Raw genomic sequence first — 16,904 nt, 5'->3', positions numbered from 1 at the left:
GTCAACATCTGGTGGATTGAATTCAGGCATTCTTAAACTTAGAAACTCTCTTGGCAGAAAAACACCTGAATGCCTACCTCTGGATTCTCTTAAACCCAAAATCCTTCCAGAGCTGTTTTTTCCAGAAGGGCTATCTTAGCTTTTGTCCTTTGGATTCTTCCCTCCACCCTTTTCCTTCTTGAAGGTTCTAGACTAAGAACTTGAGGTTAGTACTATAGGGTAACCAACCCAGGAAGTTTTTTTTTTTTTCTTCTCCATTCTCCTCTCCTCCTTCCTGCAGTTACCTGAGAAATTAAACTTTTCTTTCATTTATTTATTTATTTATTTATTTATGTATTATTATTATTTTGAGATAGAGTTTCACTCTTGTTGCCCAGGCTAGAGTGCAATGGTGAGATCTCAGCTCACTGCAGCCTCAGCCTCGCGGGTTCAAACAATTCTCCTGCCTCAGCCTCCCAAGTAGCTGGGATTACAGGTGCCTGCCACCACGCCCGGCTAATTTTTTGTACTTTTAGTAGAGACAGGATTTCGCCATGTTGGCCAGGCTAGCCTCGAACTCCTGGCCTCAGGTGATCCACCCACCTTGGCCTCTCAAAGTGTTGGGATTACAGGTGTGAGCCACTGCGCCCAGCCAAAATTAAACTTTTCAACTTTGCTTAACCATCATCTCTTTGTATTCTCCTTTGTTATAGAACTCTTCTTATTTTGTTGTCTTATTTGTTTGTATGTGCATCTTTCCCCATTTTCTCTAAGCCTTCTGTCATTGACGAGGTGATAAAGCTTATGTTTATTCATACTTGGGTGCACAGTTTTTACACTGCCTAACAGATCATGGGTACTCAGTGAATGTTAGCTAAGTGAATGAGAACTTTACCGTTAATTGTAAAGTAGTGATTCCCTAGTTTGTAAACAGGCAAGAGAATAGAATTCAGGGAAAATTTTGTACAACCCAAAGAACTACGGATATACTAAACTTAAATAGCTAAGTATATAATTGTATACTAAATTGAGCCTCATACTAGATTTTATTATTAAAAAAATAATAACAGTATCAGAAGTTTAAAGAAGCAGTAAAATGTGTACCTTAAGATGAAATTTAGAGTTCCAAAGACCCAAGTTCTATTACTGGCTGTTCTGATTATTATTACTGCATAATTAATTGCCCCAATAATTAGTGATATAAAACAACAACAAGGGCAGGGCATGGCAGCTCATGCCTATAATCCAAACACTTTGGGATGCCAAGGCGGGCGGACCACTTGAGTCTAGGTGCTCAAGATCAGCCTGGGCAACATGGCAAAACCCCTTCTCTACCAAAAATAAAAAAATTAGGCAGGCCTGGTGGTGTGCATCTGTAATTCCAGCTACTTGGGAGGCTGAGGTATGAGAATCTGTTGAACCTGGGAGGCAGAGGTTACAGTGGGCTGAGATCACGCCACTGCAATCCAGCCTGGGCAACAGAGCAAGACACCATCTCAAAAACAGCAACCACAACAAAACAACTAGGTTGTTCTCACCTGGAGTGTCTCATACAGTTCAAGTCAGACATGGAGCTGCAGGCTTCTGAAGGCTCAATTGTGCTGGACGTTTAAATGGCTCACTTACATGGCTCATAGTTGATAGTAGGCTATAAAGCAAAGAACCTACATGTGGCCTCTTTAGCATGAAGGTTTCAGGATGGTCAGATTTCTCACATGCCAGTTGGTTTCTACTAGAAAAGCATCACAAAAGAGCCAGTTGAAAGCTGTTGATCTTTTCTAACCTAGCCTCAGAAGTCACACAGTGTCATTTCCAATGGATTCTATTGGTTACAAGTGAGTCCCTAAGGCCAGCCCACATTTAAGGGAAAGGGACATAGACTGTCAATAGGAGAAATGTGAAAGTGTTTGTGGACATTTTTTTTTTTTTGAGACAGAGTCTCGCTCTGTCGCCCAGGCTGGAGTGCAGTGGCACGATCTTGGCTCACTGCAAGCTGTGCCTCCTGGGTTCACACCATTCTCCTGCCTCAGGCTCTTGAGTGGCTGGGACTACAGGTGCCCGCCACCATGCCTGGCTAATTTTTTTTTTTTTGCATTTTTTGTAAAGATGGGGTTTCACCATGTTAGCCAGGATGATCTCGATCTCCTGACCTCATGACCCACCCGCCTCAGCCTCCCAAAGTGCTGGGGTTACAGGCGTGAGCCACTGCACCTGGCCTGTGGACATGTTTTAAATTTATCACACTGGCTCTACCACCTAGTATTTGAGTAGCCAATGGAAAATTAGAGTTTTTCTATCTATAAAATGTGATCCTTGTGAAGATCAAATGAAATGATGTATGTAAAGAATTTAGCTCACAATAAGCTCTCAAATGGTGATATGGGTTGGCTGTGTCCCCACCCAAATCTCAACTTGAATTGTATCTGGCAGAATTCCAACGTGTTGTGAGAGGGACCCAGAGGGAGGTGATTGAATCATGGGGGTCTGTCTTTCCCATGCTATTCTCGTAATAATGAATAAGTCTCAAGAGATCTAATGGGTTCATCAGGGGTTTCCACTTTTGCTTCTTCCTCATTTTCTCTTGCTGCCACCACAAATAAGTGCCTTTCACCTCCTACCATGATTCTGAGGCCTCCCCAGCCATGGGGAACTGTAAGTCCAATTAAACTTTTTCTTCCCTGTCTTAGGTATGTCTATATCAGCAGCTTGAAAACAGACTAATACAAATGGTCTTTTTTTTTTTTTTTTTTTTTTTGAGAAGGCGTCTCCCTCTGTCACCCAGGCTGGAGTGCAGTGGCTCCATCTCTGCTCACTGCAACCTCCGCCTCTCGGGTTCAAGCAATTCTCCTGCCTCAGCCTCCTGAGTAGCTGGGATTACAGGCACATGCCACCACGCCCGGCTAATTTTTTTTGTTTTTAGTAAAGACGAGGTTTCAGCATGTTGGTCAGGCTGGTCTTGAACTCCTGACTTCGTGATTCGCCCGCCTCGGCCTCCCAAAGTGCTGGGATTATAGGCGTGAGCCACCAACAAATGGTCTTTTATTATTCGGAGAAACTACATGGGGAAAACTGTTAAAACCAAGAAAATGACATCCATGAATTACATTACCCTGAATATTGGAGAAACAGCATTACTCTCTCTTATATTTTTCTATAAGAATTCCCCTTATGGGACACTAGTGTCCCATGGGAGCATATTTTTAAAACACCACATTCTAACAATATTTGTATACATACAATCATTCTAAGTTCCAATCAGCTGATTGAAATTTGAACTTTTGAAACCCAACTTACTTGTTTATAACGGCAAAGTAGTCTCCATATGTATGAATGTATATCTATTTATCAGGCTAATAACATACCACATTGCTATTCTGTCAAAGGGATAAAAGAAAAAAAAAGTTTACCAGGAAAAAAAAATCTGTTAGTCATTGAATAATATGACTTTGTATTAGGTTAAAAATTTTCAGGAGAGAGATTGATATAGTTTATCTTCATTTAACACAAGAGCAAGAACTTTGAAGACTATCAGACCCTGTGCTGAAGTATCACATTGATTCAATAGCTAGAATCACAATTAATAAAGAATAGGAAAATCATTAACATGGGTGATGCAATCATCCTGTAATCAGTCTTTTATAAATACCTTGTGAGTAGGCTGGGCACGGTGGTTCACACCTGTAATCCCAGCTCTTTGGGAGGCTGAGGCAGGTGGATCACCCAGCATCAGGAGTTTGAGACCAGCCTGGCCAACATGGTGAAACACCGTCTCTACTAAAAATACAAAAAATTAGCCAGGTGTGGTGCTGGGCACCTGTAATCCCAGCTACTCAGGAGGCAGAGGCAGGAGAATTGCTTGAACCCGGGAGGTGGAGGTTGCAGTTAGCCGAGATCACGCCGTTGCACTTCAGCCTGGGCAACAAGAGCAAAACTTTTTCTCAAAAAAAAAAGAAAAAACTCAGTGGTGATTAATTTCATGTAATATTATTCACTGCTGTAATCCCCTCCTTGCTCTTCCCCTGCCTCAGAACCAAGAAATATTTGAATCCAATACAAGGATTCTTGCTATAGACTTATATTAAAAGGTTTAATTAACAGAAAATCCTGCACCAAATACAATCAAACACAGAGATTGCTCTCCATCAAGATCTCAGGGATTCCTGAGCAACCTCTGTCTATAGAGTCCATTCACTTTAATCAGAATCACTGACACATTGTCTTGCTGAGAAGCTGTGACAGACTTTAGTTTGCATTCACTTTTTTTTTTTTTTAATTTTACTTTAAGTTCTGGGATACAAGTGCAGAACGTGAAGGTTTGTTACATGCATATACGGGTACCATGGTGGTTTGCTGCACCTATCAACCCATCATCTAGGTTTTAAGCCCCTCATGCATTAGCTATTTGTCCTAATGCTCTCCTTCCCCTCACCCCCTACCCCCTGACTGTCCCTGGTGTGTGTTTTTCCCCTCCCTGTGTCCATGTGTCTTCATTATTCAACTTCCACTTATGAGTGAGAACATGTGGTGTTTGGTTTTCTGTTTCTGTGTTAGTTTTCTGAAGATGATGTTTCCAGCTTCATCCATGTCCCCGCAAAGGACATGATCTCAATCCTTTTTATGGCTGCATAGTATGGTATTCCATGGTGTATATGTGCCACATTTTCTTTATCCAGTCTACCATTGATGGGCATTTGGTTGGTTCCATGTCTTTGCTATTGTAAATAGTGGTGCAGTAAACATATGTGTGCATGTGTCTTTATAGTAGAATGATTTATATTCCTTTAAGTATATACCCAGTAATGGGATTGCTGGGTAAAATGGTATTTCTGGTTCTAGATCCTTGAGGAATGGCCACACTGTCTTCCACAATGGTTGAACTAATTTACATTCTCACCAACAGTGTAAAAGTGTTCCTATTTCTCCACAGCCCCTCCAGCATCTATTGTTTCTTGACTTTTTAATAATTGCCATTCTGACTGGCATGAGATGGTATCTCATTGTGGTGTTGATTTGCATTTCTCTAATGATCAGTGATGTTGAGCTTTTTTTTGTATATTTGTTGGCCACATAAATGTTGCAATCACTTTTATATTTAAGTTTCTAGGACTTTTTGGAACTCTCCTTCATGTAATGAATTTTGAAAGTAACCAAGACTTTCCCTTTAGCTCTTAGCCTATGGAATCATCTTCTCTACTCTCTAGAAGCCCTTGCTTAACTTCACTGAGTGTTATCTATTATTCACTTATCACCTTCTGTGAAGCCATTGAACAAAGAAAAACCTGGAGAGTCATGAGAACTCTCTGCTGTTTGTAGGAGGAGAGAACTTAAATACTTTGCTAATGATCACCATCTTATTTCTATTATAATTTTCTTATCTTGGGCAGAATAATGTTTCCTCTCTACTCTATCATCCAGTGGACTTACTACTACCACTTTTCTCATTCTTCCAATGCTTTTTTACAATATATCCCTGCATGACAGTCTCATTTTGGGAGATGTGTTAAACCATGCACAAATGGGAAGAAAAAACCTAGCGCCAATAATAATAACCTGATGTTAGTGAAGAAAGAAAGTTATACAATCCAGTCAATGTTGAATATCAATGGGGCACAAATGAATTGACCAACAACCAATCTCTGTTCTCAGCTTTCCTGGGGAGATTTCTGTCTTTGCTGTTTTCATTGAATCCTCATTTGTTTTCTTACCTTTCAGGCAGCCATTTTACTTCACTGGCCTAATATAATCAGTTCTTATCTGTGGGTTCCATATCCCTGGATTCAATCAACTGGAGACAGAAAACATATAAAAACAAATAAATACATAAATAATGACAATATGGGCTGGGCGCAGTGGCTCACACCTGAAATCCCAACATTTTGGGAGGCCAAGGTGAGCAAATCACCTGAGGTCAGGAGTTGAAGACCAGCCTGGCCAACATGGTGAAACCCCATCTCTACAAAAATACAAAAATTAGCTGGATATGGTGGCAGGTGCCTGTAACCCCAGCTACTCTGGAGGCTGAGGCAGGAGAATCACTTGAATCTGGGAGGCAGTGGTTGACTGAGCCAAGATCGTGCCTTTGCACCCCAGCCTGAGCAACAGAGCGAGACTCCGTCTCAAAAAAATAAGTATAAATAAATAAATAAATAAATAAATAAATAAATAAAATAGGCCAGGTGCGGTGGCTCACACCTGTAATCCCAGCACTTTGGGAGGCCAAGGCAAGCTGATCATGAAATCAGGAGTTTGAGACCAGCCTGACCAACATAGTGAAACTCTGTCTCTACTAAAAATACAAAAAAATTAGCCGGGCATGGTGGCGGGCACCTGTAATACCAGCTACTTGGGAGACTGAGGCAAGGAGAATCGCTTGAACCTGGGAGGCGGAGGTTGCAGTGAGCTAAGATCGCGCCACTGCACTCCAGCCCAGGTGACAGTGTGAGACTCCATCTCAAAAAAATAAATAAAAATAAAACAATAATAACACAACAATAAAAACAATACTGAATAACAACCATTTTCATAGGATTTACATTGTATTAGATATTATCATGTAAATAACATAAAGATAATGAAGCATATGGGAAGATGTACACAGGCAATATGCAAATACTATGCCATTTTCTATAAGAGACTTGAGCATCCTTAGATGTTGGTCTCCAAAAGGGTCCTGGAACCAACTGCCTGTGCATACCAAGGGATAACTATATTTTTTGTTGAAAGAGAAGCCATTCAATGATTGTAGGGACAAAAACCCACTTCCTTCCTGTCCCACTTTCTAACAAGGCACTTCCTTCAAGAGTACATTTCCTCCATCAGATTTAATTTTATTATTTGAGAATATTCTTACATATATATGTGTGGTGTGTGGATGCATATGTGTGTGTACACATCTGCATATATAGGTATATGTGGATTATATGTATAATGGGGTATTAGTTCAGTGAATATAAGTACCACACCATCCTCGCTAGTTTTGTGATTTTTAACAATTTACCATGCTGTGCCTCATTTTTTTAGACCTGTAAAACAAGAATAATGATAGTACTTCCCTCAGGATGGGATTGTGAAGATTCAATAAAACTTGTTAGAAAGTGCCTGATACATGGAAATACTCAATGAATCTTAGCTTAGCTATTATCATTGCCTAAAATTTCTTCTTTTACAATTTTACTAGGGCATGTACAACACAATCTTAGGTCCCAAAAGATCTCAATTCTAGATGCCAACACTATTTACGCTTACCTGTAATATGCACACTCCATTCATGTTACAACACCCAGGGGGTTTATTTTTTATTTTATCCCAACTCCATACGACCATTTATCTTGCTGCCTTCTGCCCATTCCACACCTTCCTTGACTATAGGAAATAAAGATCAATATTTAGAAAAATATAAAAGAAAGTAAAGGTCTCTGTAATTTCTCAAAGTTTGTGTTCAGTATATATTGATCCATGAGCCTAAAATAGATTTGAAAAGGATGAGGGACTTTGCCCCCTTTTCTGTGGTCTATTTTAAAGTGACTAAGGTCAGGCAGAGAATGTAAGGAAGTAGAGGAAAACTAAAGCTCTTTGATACAAATTAATTTGAAATTGACAGGCAACTACCATAAAAATTCATCTAGTTCTTAGAAAGTTGCACTGCCCAATTCCTTACCTGATTGGTACTCTACTTGAATAAGGATAAAACAAACAAGTTAAAGAAAAATGAAATAGTAACCATACCAGCAGCAGAATAAATCAGAGCAAACCAGGAGAAAATGCATAAGGTTAAGACAATGTTAGAGTTAACATTTGTTTCATTCAATTTGGTTTGGTGCAGCTGGGATTAGCTATGTCTTTGTATTTTCAGTTCTTTTCAGATGAATTCTTTCTGTTAGAACTTATGTTCTTTCTATCACATTTTGATCTTTTTCCTTTTCCATATTAAAAGACTTCTGGAAAACCAGAAATATAAATGTTGTTTATAAAAATTTTTCTTGTCCTGGTATTAATGAAAATTAAACAGCTATGCCTGAGATATCAATGTCCAACCAATCTCAATATTAAAAACTCAGTCATTGTGCAGTTTTAATTAAATTGATAGCTATCTTTAGTTCACATGATTTCATTCCAGAAAAGACAAAAATGTCAAAAGTGGATATTAAACATTAAGAAATCTTTTATTCTTAATATACTTAATACAGTATATATCAGTATGTAATTATCAAATATAGAAGGCTAATAATTTTTTAAAACCTTAGAACATAATGAATTCATTGTCAACAAAAACTCTCATGGAAATTTCTAAAGGCAAAGACTCAAAATATAATTGAATATTCTTTTTGAAATGAACAAAACTTCCATAATTATTCTATAGACTAGCGAGGTAAAATGTTTCCCTTGCCTTTCAAAAGTTTTTCTTACAGAAGTAAAGAACATGTAATCTATGGCTCTGAATCAAAACCTACAGGCTTACTTATAGCCTTCCATTGCTTCTCTGATTAAAACAAAGTCAAAAGTAGTAGCATCACATATTATTTAAAGTCAAATTGTGTGTGTGTGTTGGTGGAGTCATTATCCACTTTTGGCCCCCATTTCCTAAATCCAATTCTTGGACATATAGCTAACAAGCTGCATAGCAAGCACATGGAAGAGACTCATTAAATATTTACATAAATGAATTGTTTTTCTTCTGTTCATTTTCTGAAAAACAGAATGGATTCCTACTCTTTTTTCTTTTAAGATTGAATTTAGGGGGTTGGCCAAAATGGCCAAATAGGAACAGCTCCGGTATGCAGCTCTCAGTGAAATCGACGCAGAAAGCAGGTGATTTCTGCGTTTCCAACTGAGATACCCAGTTCATCTCATTGGAACTGGTTGGACAGTGGGTACAGCCAGCCCACCGAGGGCAAGCCGAACCAGGGTGGGGCATCACCTCACCCGGGAAGCACAAGAGGTCAGGGATTTCATTTCCCTAGCCAAGGGAAGCCATGAGAAACTGTACCCGGAGGAATGGTGATCTCTGGCCCAGATACTGCACTTTTCCCAGGGCCTTCACAATCGGCAGAACAGGCGATACCCTCCCGTGCCTGGCTCAGCCGGTCCCACATCCATGGAGCCCAGCAAGATAAGACCCACTGGCTTGAAATTCTCGCTGACAACACAGCAGCAGTCTGAGATAGACCTGGGATGCTCCAGCTTGGTGGGGGGAGGGGCATCTGCCACTGCTGAGGCTTGAGTAAGCGGTTTTATCCTCACAGTGTAAGCAAAGCCTCTGGGAACTTCAAACTGAGCAGAGCCCACTGGAGCTCAGCAAGGCTGCTGTGGACAGACTGCTAGATTTCTCCTCTCTGGGCACGGCATCTCTGAAAAAAAGGCAGCAGACCAAGTCAGGGACTTAGATATAGAACCCCCATCTCGCTAGGACAGAGCGTCTTGGGAAAGGGGCGGTTGTGGGCGCAGCTTCAGCAGACTTAAACGTCCCTGCCTGACAGCTCTGAAGACCGCAGCGGACCTCCCAGCACAGTGGTCAAGCTCTGCTAAGGGTCAGACTGCCTCCTCATGTGGGTCCCTGACCCCCATGTATCCTGACTGGGAGACACCTCCCAGTAAGGGCCAACAGACACCTCATACAGGAGAGCTCTGGCTGGCATCTGACGGGTGCCCCTCTGGGACGAAGCTTCCAGAGGAAAGAACAGGCAGCAATATTTGCTGTTCTGCAGCCTCTGCTGGTGATACCCAGGCAAACAGGGTCTGGAGTAGACCTCCAGCAAACTCCAGCAGACCTGCAGCAGACGGGCTTGATTGTTAGAAGGAAAACTAACAAACAGAAAAAAATAGCACATCCACTTAGAGACCCCATCCGAAGGTCACGAACATCAAAGACTAAAGGTAGATAAAACCACAAAGATGGGGAGAAATCAGCACAAAAAAGCTGAACATTCCAAAAATCACAACCCCTCTTCTCCTGCAAAGGATGACAGTTCCTCGCCAGCAAGGGAATAAAACTGGATGGAGAATGGTTTGACAAATTGACAGAAGTAGGCTTCAGAATGTGGATAATAACAAAGTCCTCCGAGCTAAAGGGTCATGTTCTAACCCAATGCAAGGAAGCTAAGAAACTTGAAAAAAGGTTAGACAAATTGCTAACTAAAATAACCAGTTTAAAGAAGAACATAAATGACCTGATGATGCTGAAAAACACAGCACAAGAACTTCGTGAAGCATACACAAGTATCAATAGCTGAATTGATCAAGCAGAATAAAGGATGTCAGAGATTGAAGATCAACTTAATGAAATAAAAATAAAAAAAGAAGACAAGATTAGAGAAAAAAAAATAAAAAGGAACAAACAAAGCCTCCAAGAAATATGGGACCATGTGAAAAGACGAAATCTACGTTTGATTTGTGTACTTGAAAGTGACGGGGAGAATGGAACCAAGTTGGAAATCACTCTACAGGTGATTATCCAGGAGAACTTTCCCAACCTAGCAAGACAGGCCAACATTCAAATTCAGGAAATACAGAGAACACCACAAAGATACTCCTCGAGAAAAGCAACCCCAAGACAAATAATCCTCAGATTCACCAAGGTTGAAATGAAGGAAAAAATGTTAAGGGCAGCCAGAGAGGAAGGTTGGGTTACCCACAAACAGAAGCCCATCAAACTAAGAGCAGACCACTCTGGAGAAACCCTATAAGCCAGAAGAGAATGGGGCCAATATTCAACATTCTTAAAGAAAAGAATTTTCAACCCAGACTGAGCTTCATAAGTGAAGGAGAAATAAAATCCTCTACAGACAAGCAAATACTGAGAGATATTGTCACCACCACCTGCCTTACAGGAGCTCCTGAAGGGAGCACTAAACATGGAAAGGAACGATTGGTACCAGCCACTGTAAAAACATACCAAATTGTAAAGACCATCGACACCATGAAGAAACTACATCAACTAATGGGCAAAATAACCAGCTAGCAACATAATCACAGGATCAAATTCACACATAACAATATTAACCTTAAATGTAAACCGGCTAAATGCCCCAATTAAAAGACACAGACTGGCAAATTGGATTAAGAGTCAAGACCCATTAGTGTGCTAAATTCAGGAGACCTGTCTCTTATGCAAAGACACACATAGACTCAAAACAAAGGGATGGAGGAATATTTACCAAGAAATGGAAAGCAAAATAAAGCAGGAGTTGCAATCCTAATCTCTGATAAAATAGATTTTAAACCAACAAAGATCAAAACAGACAAAGAAGGGTATTACATAATGATAAGGGATCGATGCATCAAGAAGAGCTAACTATCCTAAATATACATGCACCCATTACAGGAGCACCCAGATTTATAAAGCAAGTCCTTAGAGAGCTACAAAGAGACTTAGACTCCCACACAATAATATTGGGAGACTTTAACACCCCACTGTCAGCATTAGACAGATCAACAAGACAGAAAATTAACAAAGATATTCAGGACTTGAACTCAGCTCTGGATCAAGCAGACCTAAAAGACATCTACAGAACTCTCCACCCCAAATCAACAGAATACGTGTTCTTCTCAGCACCTCGTTGCACTTATTCTAAAATTGAAAGTAAAATTGGAAGTAAAACACTCCTCAGCAAATGCAAAAGAACGGAAATCATAACAGTCTCTCAGACCACAATGCAATGAAATTAGAACTCATGATTAAGAAACTCACTCAAAACCACACAATTACATGAAAACTGAACAACCTGCTCCTGAATGACTACGTGGTAAATAATGAAATTAAGGCAGAAATAAAGATGTTCCTTGAAACCAATGAGAACAAAGGCACAACATACCAGGATCTCTGGGACACATTTAAAGCAGTGTGTAGAGAGAAATTTATAGCACTAAATGCCCGCAAGAGAAAGCAGAAAAGATCTAAAATTGACATCCTAACCACAAAATTAAAAGAACTAGAGAAGGAAGAGCAAACAAATTCAAAAGTTAGCAGAAGACAAGAAATAACTAAGATCAGAGCAGAACTGAAGGAGATAGAGACACAAAAAACCCTCAAAAAATCAATGAATCCAGGAGGTGGTTTTTTGAAATGTCAACAAAATTGATAGACTGCTAGCAAGACTAATAAAGAAGAAAAGAGAGAAGGATCAAACAGATGCAAGAAAAAGTGATAAAGAAGAGATCACCACTGATCCCACAGAAATACAAACTACCATCAGAGAATACGATAAACACCTCTATGCAAATAAACTAGAAAATCTAGCAGAAATGGATACATTCGTGGACACATATACCCTCCCAAGACTAAACCAGGAAGAAGTTGAATCCCTGAATAGACCAATAACAAGATCTGAAATTGTGGTAATTAATAGTCTACCAACCAAAAAAAGTCAAGGACTAGAGAGATTCACAGCCAAATTCTACCAGAGGTACAAAGAGGAGCTTGCATCATTCCTTCTGAAACTATTCCAATCAATAGAAAAAGAGGGAATCCTCCCTAACTCATTTTATGAGGCCAGCATCATCCTGATACCAAAACCTGGCAGAGACACAACAAAAAAAGAAAATTTCATGCCAATATCCCTGATGAACATTGATGCAAAAATCCTCAATAAAATACTGGCGAACCAAATCCAGCAGCACGTCAAAAAACTTATCCGCCACGATCAAATCAGCTTCACTCCTGGGATGCAAAGCTGGTTCAACATACGCAAATCAATAAACTTAATCCATCACATAAACAGAACCAATGACAATAACCACATGATTATCTCAATAGATGAAGAAAAGGCCTTCAAAAAAATTCAGCACCGCTTCATGCTAAAAACTCTCAATAAACTAGGTACTGACGGGACTTATCTCAAAATAATAAGAGCTATTTATGACAAACCCACAGCCAATGTTATACTGAATGGGCTAAAACTGGAAGCATTCCCTTTGAAAACTGGCACAAGACAAGGATGCCCTCTCTCACCACTCCTATTCAACATAGTATTGGAAGTTCTGGCCAGGGCAATCAGGCAAGAGAAAGAAATAAAGGGTATTCGAATAGGAAAAGAGGAAGTCAAATCGTCTCTGTTTGCAGATGACATGATTATATATTTAGAAAACCCCATCGTCTCATCCCTAAATCTCCTTAAGCTGATAAGCAACTTCAGCAAAGTCTTAGGATACAAAATCAATGTGCAAAAGTCACAGGCATTCCTATACACCAATAATAGACAGAGAGCCAGATCATGAGTGAACTCCCATTCACAATTGCTACTAAGAGAATAAAATACCTAGGAATCCAACTTACAAGGGATGTGAAGGACCTCTTCAAGGAGAACTATAAACCACTGCTCAAGGAAATAAGAGAGGACACAAACAAATGGCAAAACGTTCCATGCTCATGGATAGGAAGAATCAATATCATGAAAATGGCCATACTGCCCAAAGTAATTTATAGATTCAATGTTATCCCCATCAAGCTACCACTGACTTTCTTCACACAACTGGAAAAAAAACTACTTTAAACTTCATGTGGAACCACAAAAGTGCCTGCATAGCCAAGACAATCCTAAGCAAAAAGAGCAAAGCTGGAGGCATCACGCTACCTGACTTCAAACTATACTACAAGGCTACAGTAATCAAAACAACATGGTACTGGTACCAAAACAGATATACAAACCAATGGAACAGAACAAAGGCCTCAGAAATAACATCACACATCTGCAACCATCTGATCTTTGACAAACCTGACAAAAACAAGGAATGGGGAAAGGATTCCCTATTTAATAAAAGGTGATTGGAAAAGTGGCTAGCCATATGCAGAAAACTGAAACTGGACCCTTTCCTTACAACTTATTCAAAAATTAACTCAAGATGGATTAAAGACTTAAATGTAAGACCTAAAACCATAAGAATCCTAGAAGAAAACCTAGGCAATACCATTCAGGACATAGGCATGGGCAAAGACTTCATGTCTAAAACACCAAAAGCAATGGCAACAAAAGCCAAAATTGACAAATGGGATCTAATTATACTAAAGAGCTTCTGCACCACAAAAGAAACTATCATCAGAGTGAACAGGCAACCTACAGAATGGGAGGAAATTTTTGCCATCTATCTATCTGACAAAGGGCTAATATCCAGAATTTACAAGGAACTTAAACAAATTTACAAGAAAAAAACAAACAACCCCATTAAAAAGTGTGCAAAGGATATGAACAGACACTTCTCAAAAGAAGACATTTATGTGGCCAATAAACACATGAAAAAATGCTCATTATCACTGGTCATTAGAGAAATGCAAATCAAAACCACAATGAGATACCATCTCACACCAGTTAGAATGGCAACCATTAAAAAGCCAGGAAACAGGCCGGGCACAGTGGCTCACGCCTGTAATCCCAGCACTTTGGGAGCCCAAGGTGGGCGGATCACCAGGTCAAGAGACCAAGACCATCCTGGCTAACACGGTGAAACCACGTCTCTACTAAAAATACAAAAATTAGCCTGGTGTGGTGGCGGGGGGGGCCTGTAGTCCCAGCTACTTGGGAGGCTGAGGCAGAAGAATGGCATGAACCTGGGAAGCGGAGCTTGCAGTGAGCCGAGATCATGCCACTGCACTCCAGCCTAGGTGACAGAGCGAGACTCCATCTCAAAAAAAAAAAAAAAAAAAAAAAAAAAGCCAGGAAACAACAGATGCTGGAGAGGTTGTAGAGAAATAGGAACGCTTTTACACTGTTCATGGGAGTGTAAATTAGTTCAACCATTGTTGAAGACAGTGTGGCGATTCCTCAAGGATCTAGAACTAGAAATACCATTTGACCCATCAATCCCATTACTGGGTATATACCCAAAGCATTATAAATCATTCTGCTATAAAGACACATGCACACGTATGCTTATTGCAGCACTATTCACAATAGCAAAGACTTGGAACCAACCCAAATGTCCATCAATGATAGACTGGATAAAGAAAATGTGGCACATATACACCATGGAATACAATGCAGCCATAAAAAATGATGAGTTCATGTCCTTTGCAGGGACATGGATGAAGCTGGAAACGATAATTCTCAGCAAACTAACGCAAGAACAGAAAACCAAACACCACATGTTCTCACTCATAAATGGGAGTTGAACAATGAGAACACATGGACACAGGAAGGGGAACATTACACACCGGGGCCTGTTTGGGGGTAGGGGGCTAGGGGAAGGACAGTAGGTGATGTGTTGATGGGTGCAGCCAACCACTATGGCACTTGTATAACTATGTAACAAAATGGCACATTCTGCACATGTGTCCCAGAACTTAAAGTATAATAATATAAAAACAAAAAGATTGAATTTAGATAAAATCTAGTAAGGATGTTTTACATTCATTGATCTAAGGTTGTCAATTTCAAAGTTTTATTTATATATGTGATAAGAGCAATATTTTGTTTGGTCCACAGTAATTCCTCTTTTTAAGTTATGACAATGCTCCCTTATCAAGAGCCATACCTGGCAAGTGCAAATCAGTTTCTTTCAACATGTGGAGAAGATAGCTCATCCACAATTAAGGCTGAGTCATTGTGCTTAGTGCTACCAGGAAAAAGAAGGATATGATATCAAGGAAGTATTTTCCAGAGAGAAAGAAAACAGAGTCTCTCCCCTTCCAGAAAAATATAGTCAGAAGTTGGATGTGCAAATCTTAGGGTGGAGCATTGAGGAAGGATGCTGGTAGAAACAGCCAGAGAGGCAAAATGGACTTTCCAGTTACACTTCAGTGGATACTAGTCTAGAGACCCCTTCTGACTATCCACCAGGTCACAAAGACCAATAGAAAATCATTTATGAATGCTCAGTGCCTGCACTGCTGAGAGAACTTTCCCCTACAAATGCTATCTTGAGTAGATAAACAAAGAGGGGAGGAACATCCCTAGTATGGAGCTTATATGGTTTGGCTCTGTGTCCCCACCCAAATCCCATCTCGAATTGTGATCCCCAAGTGTGGAGGGAGGGACCTGGTGGGAGGCAATTGAATCATGGGGGCGGTTTCCCCATTTTGTTCTCCTGATAGTGAAGGAGTCCTCACAAGATCTAATGGTTTAAAAGTGGCAGTTTCCACTGCACTCATTCTCCCTCTCTCTCTCCTGCCACCTTGTGAAGAAGGTTTTGCTTCTCCTTCACCTTCTGCCATGATTGTGAGTTTCCTAAGGCCTCCCCAGCCATATGGAACTGTGAGTCAATTAAACCTCTTTTGTTCATAAATTGCCCAGTCTCAGGTAGTATCTTCACAGCAGTGTGAAAATGGACTAATACAAGTGATGACCCTGGAATTGATGAAATATTTATCAGAACACAAATGTTTCATCCAGAAGTTACTTTAATTGGCAAGTTAAAGTCTTTGTTGTTCTATCATTGAACTGTATACACTTAAAGATGGTTAAGGTGTTACATGTATTTTAGCAAAATTTTAAAATATAAGTCTCTTTTGTTTCGTTACTTTCCTCTAACACCACTGCAGGTATAGGAAGTAAAGAAGGTTTTGAAGTTTTTTTTTTTTTTGCACATCTAATATAATATAACTAAATCTAATCTTGAACACCTCCCTGCCTACACACACACACACACACACACACACACACACACTTTCTGTTAAAATTTATGACTTTCAGCCCTAGGATCCTTTTCAAACTTTCCTTTCTTTTAAGGATTCTCCTTTTCATAAGTGGAATTCCTCTAGGGTTTTGAGTTTCAGATGGGATCTAAGACTGGATTTTTCTTCCCCTAAAGATCACATAATCATATTCAGTCACATCTTACTCATAAATATAAAATTACAAGCCCTGCACATTAACTTGTCCTCCTCCAAATCTCAAAATCTATAGTACTTGAGGAAGTGAGAGCTTTGAGGAAGTCATGTGTTCTTATTATATTCCAAAGGGAATTTTGGGAGTGGGTCGTTCCACCGCTCTTTTAAA

General features: G+C 39.9%; 1 long non-coding RNA gene across 2 annotated transcripts in view; it reads right to left on the bottom strand.

The window, feature by feature from the left end:
* LOC117980623 (uncharacterized) overlaps positions 1-7,343 on the bottom strand; it is a 56,107-nt gene extending 48,764 nt beyond the window's left edge. Inside the window, exons 1-3 of one of the 2 annotated variants that reach the window (XR_008625669.1) lie at positions 7,225-7,343; positions 5,685-5,764; positions 3,626-3,891 (exon numbers count right to left, since the gene is read on the bottom strand). This is a non-coding gene — a long non-coding RNA (uncharacterized LOC117980623). The remainder of the gene's footprint in view (positions 1-3,625; positions 3,892-5,684; positions 5,765-7,224) is intronic. The other variant, XR_004672039.2, reaches the window with a different exon arrangement.
* Positions 7,344-16,904: the final 9,561 nt, after the last annotated feature.

Source organism: Pan paniscus, chromosome 5, assembly GCF_029289425.2.
Source record: "Pan paniscus chromosome 5, NHGRI_mPanPan1-v2.0_pri, whole genome shotgun sequence".
Taxonomy (NCBI): domain Eukaryota; kingdom Metazoa; phylum Chordata; class Mammalia; order Primates; family Hominidae; genus Pan; species Pan paniscus.
The sequence above is the reverse complement of the archived record's forward strand: the minus strand, read 5'-3'. Positions and strand labels throughout refer to the sequence as shown.